Source organism: Carlito syrichta, unplaced genomic scaffold (assembly GCF_000164805.1).
Source record: "Carlito syrichta isolate Samal-C Ts95f unplaced genomic scaffold, Tarsius_syrichta-2.0.1 Scaffold313184, whole genome shotgun sequence".
Classification (NCBI taxonomy): Eukaryota; Metazoa; Chordata; class Mammalia; order Primates; family Tarsiidae; genus Carlito; species Carlito syrichta.
The window spans coordinates 267,383-271,852 of record NW_007257280.1 but is presented as its reverse complement, the minus strand read 5'-3'; the positions used below and the strand labels follow the sequence as shown (position 1 = coordinate 271,852).

The 4,470-nt window shown below is 45.2% G+C and overlaps 1 protein-coding gene and 1 pseudogene across 2 annotated transcripts in view; one reads left to right on the top strand and one right to left on the bottom strand.

Moving 5' to 3' along the window:
* Positions 1 to 4,470, top strand: part of LOC103272741 (transmembrane 9 superfamily member 2-like) — a 118,098-nt gene that overhangs the window by 27,045 nt on the left and 86,583 nt on the right. The gene's annotated exons all lie outside the window — the stretch shown is intronic.
* LOC103272729 lies at positions 1,181 to 1,795 on the bottom strand (annotated as a pseudogene). Its single transcript, XR_002482667.1, has one exon. The product of XR_002482667.1 is annotated as a transcription and mRNA export factor ENY2 pseudogene (transcript).

Sequence of the window (4,470 nt, the reverse complement as noted above, 5' to 3'; positions counted from 1 at the left end):
GGTGGGTCTCGAACCCGCGGGCTCAGGCAATCCACTCACCTCAGCCTCTCAAAGGCACGGAATTACAGGCTGAGCCACCGAGCCCGGCAATTTTTACTTTTTAAACTGGCAAAATTTATTCATATTTATAGTATACAACATGATGGTTTGATTTATGTGTGCATTGTGGAATGACTAAATCAAGCCACCTTGCTTTCTTTTTATATGTATTTGCTTGGTGTAGCTTTACCTATCCTTTTCTTTGAGTCTGAGTCTCACTCTGTCGCCCAGGCTGGAGTGTAGTGGCATGATCACGGCTCACCGCAGCCTTGATGTCCTGGGCTCAGGCAATCTTTCCACCTCAGCCTTCAGAGTAGTTAGGACTACAGGTGTGCATCACTACACCTAGTTGATTTTTTTTTTTTTTTTGAGTTGGAGTCTCACTCTGTCACCCAGGCTGGAGTGCAGTGGCACGCTCATGGCCACCGAAGCCTTGACCTGCTGGGCTCCAATGATCCTTCTACCTCAGCCTTACAAGTAGCTGGAACTACAGGTACGTACTACCATGCCTGGCTAATTTTTGATTTACTGTAGAAAAGAGGTCTCCAAGTTGCCTGGGCTGGTCTTGAATCCATGGGCTCAGGCAATCCACTCGCCCCGGCCTCCCAAAGTGGTGAGATTACAGGCTAAACTACTGAGTCCGGCTGGTTTTGGGATCTTTTGTAGAGACAAGGTCTCACCCTGTTGCCTGGGCTTGTTTTAAACTTTTGAGCTCAAGCAGTCTTTCCTCCTCAGTCACACAAAGTGCCAGGATTACAGGCATGAGCACCACACCTGACCCTGTCTGTATATTTTATTTTGTTTTTTGAGTAGGAGTCTCACTCTGTCACCCAGGTTGGAGGGCAGTGGCACGCTCCCGCCCACCGCAGCCTCGACCTGCTGGGCTCAGACGATCCTTCTGCCTCAGCCTTCCAAGTAGCTGGAACTACAGGCACGTGCTACCATGCCTGGCTGATTTTTGATTTATTGTAGAGATGAGGTCTCGCCAAGTTACCCAGGCTGGTCTCGAACCCACAGGTTCAGGCAATCCTCTCATTTCAATCTCCCAAAGTGCTGGGATTATAGGCGTGAGCCACCATGCCCAGCTGCCTGTATTTTTATTGTTGTGATTCTTCTAATATATATATATATATTTAAACTTCAAACTCATTCATGAGATATTTATTAAAATAACACATTTAGGGGAAAAAATCAATACAATGTATACATCACTACTGAAAACTGTATACCATCATACAAAAAAAGATTTTGTTTTGGGAAATTGATTTCTAATTTATGACAAGTTTTACTTTCAGAAATAAAACCACAGAACAACACAATCTAATTCAATCTTAAAGGCTGGCATGCTGAGCAAGGAATGTTCTTATTTCTTGTAGGAGCTCCTTCTTTACACTGTCAGGTACCAGGGCTCTGCCTTTTGGAGTGATTTCAGCCACCAAGTCATCAACAGTAACTTGTTCTAGTTCTTTTTCTTTAATTACCTCTTTACAGTGTGCCTTCAGTTGATCCTTCCAGCCACATTCAATTAATTTAGCTCTCAGCAACTCTTTGAGGCATTCTCTTTCTCCACTTTCTATCAATTTTTGGCTAATCGCTGCTGTCATCTGTGCATGTTTGTTCATCTTGCTAACCACCATCACTGCGGGTGAGGGCCGAACCTTCCCAGCTACGAAATGACCCTTGTGCTGATGATGGTTACCTACCACATTCTTCAGCTGCCCGAACTTAGACCCTCAGTCACTCGGGCACCTAAGCACACCGATTCTTCTAATATTTAAGAAGGTTTGTATTTTATTATAGTTCTTTTATTTATTTCTACTTCTTTGTCACCTCTTTCTTTAGATGGTCTCATTATTATGTTTTCAGTTGTGGATTTGTTTTTGCTTTTATTTTTGGAGTTGGAGTCTTACTCTGTTGCCCAGGTTGGAGTGTGCAGTGGCAGGATCATGGCCCACCACAGCCTCAACTCCTGGACCCAGGTGATCCTTCTGCCTTAGCCTCTGGAGTAGCTGGGACTACAGGCACATACCACCATGCTTGGGTATATTAAAATATTTTTGTAGAGACAAGGTCTTGCTATGTTGTCCAGACTGATCTCAAACTCCTGGGGTCAAGTGATCCTCTTGCCTCAGCCTACCAAAGTGCTGAGATTACAGGCATGAGACACCACACCTGGCTGTTTTTATTTTTAATCCTGTTTGTATTTCCTTGGGTTTCCTGCACTGTTGTCTTCTATTAGTTCTGGAATTCTCAGTCATTGACATATTTTCTTCTTTTCTTTTCAGATTCCACTTAAAGCTATGTTAAATGCTCTTATTTTCTCCTCCACATTTGTTAATATTTTCACTTCTATATTTTCCTTTTTGAGTTGGGGTTTTACTCTGTTGCCCAGACCGGAGTGCAGTGGAACAATTATGGCTCACTGCCGCCTCAACCTCCTGAGGTTAGGCGATCCTTCCGCCTCAGCCTCCTGAGTAGCTGGGACTACAAGTGCATGTCACCATACTCAGCTAATTAAAAAAAAAAATTGGGGTTCAGTGGCTCAGCCTGTAATCCTGCACTTTGTGAGGCCGAGGGGAGTGAATTGCCTGAGCCCGCGGGTTGAAGACCCGCCTGGGCAACTTGGCGAGACCTCATCTCTACAATAAATCAAAAAAATTAACCAGGTATGGTAGCGCATGCCTGTAGTTCCAGTTACTTGGAAGGCGGAAGGATTGCCAGAGCCCAGAAAATTAACCCTTATTGACCTTATTCTAGGTCAGGAGCTGTGTTAGGTCTTCCCTTATCATATAGCCAGGAAAACTAAGGTCCAGAAAGATTGACATAAAAAAGATTGCAGGTGGCAAAATTCTCAATTTTAGCCCAGTGTTGTTTTTTTTTTTGTTTTTTTTTTGAGTTGGAGTCTCACTCTGTCTCCCAGACTGGAGTGCAGTGGCATGCTCCTGGCTGCCGCCGCAGCCTCAACCTGCTAGGCTCTGGCCATCCTTCTGCCTCAGCCTTCCAAGTAGCTGGAACTACAGGCGCGCGCTACCATGCCCAGTTAATTTTTGATTTATTGTAGAAACAAGGTTTCACCAAGTTGCCCGGGTGAGTCTCAAGGTAATCCACTTGCCTCGGCCTCCCAGAGTGCTGGGATTACAGACTGAGCCACTGAGCCCGGCCTAGCCCAGTGTTTTTATATCCAAATTCTGTTCGCTTTGTACTATACCAAACCATGGCATATATTTTGTTTTGTTGTTTTGAGCACCTACAGGGTCTTGGCTCTGAGGATATCATTAAGAAGTGCCAGGCCCAGCGGTTCAATCTGTAATCCCAGCACTTTGGGAGGTTGAGGCATGTGGACTGCCTGTGCCAGTGGCTTTGAGACCAGCCCAGGCAACTTGGTGAGACTTCGTCTCCACAATAAATAAAAAAAAATTAGCTGGGTGTGGTAGTGCGTGCCTGTAGTTCTGGCTACTTGGAAGGCTGAGGTGAAAAGATTGCCTGGGCCCAGCAGGTCAAGGCTGCGGTGGCCGTGTGCATTCCACTGCACTCCAACCTGGGTGATGGAGTGAGACTCCAACTCAAAAAAAACAGTGCCTGACATATAGTAGATGTTCAAAAATATTTATTGAATGAGTGAATGAGTGAATGAATGAATGATCCAGAAAACAGTCCTAGCCTTGTGATCTACTAGGGAACATAATTTACTAGGGGATGTAAATATGTTAATATACTGACTACAACTGATGTAAGTGACAACAGAGATGTGAGCTGAGTATTATGAGAGCAGAATAAGTAATTATCTTTGGTAATTTAGCAGGTTAGAAGAAAAGGCTGTGGGACAAGATGCGTCTGGAGAGACGGGCGGGATCCCGATCCCGAAGGGCCTTTACCTATTGTATTTAGTACTCACTCTATGCCAAACAGTAGTTGAAATACTTTGCACGAATTTAATTCTCCCAGCATGCTAGAAGTACAGTTATAATCTCTACATTAGAGGTACAGAAACTGAGACACCGAGAGGGTGCAATGTGGCCAAGGTCACACAAGCTAGTACAGTACAGAATATACATGAGCTTTGAACGTAGGTTGCTTAACTGTGGATCCATGCCTTTAAACACTATGCTGTGCTTTTTCTCTCTATTAATATATATCATGAACCGGGCTCGGTGGCTCAGCCTGTAATCCCAGAGCTTTGGGAGGCTGAGGTGAGTGGATTGCCTGAGCCTGCGGGTTCGAGATCCACCTGGGCAACTTGGCGAGACCTCATCTCTACAATAAATAAAAAACTCATCTGGGCATGGTAGCGTGTGCTGGTAATTCCGGCTACTCAGAAGGCTGAGGCAGAAGGATCGCCAGAGCCTAGCAGGTCGAGGCTGCGGTGGCCGGGAGCGGCCATTGCACTCCAGTCTGGGCGACGGAGTGTGGCTCCAACTCAAAAAAAAAAAA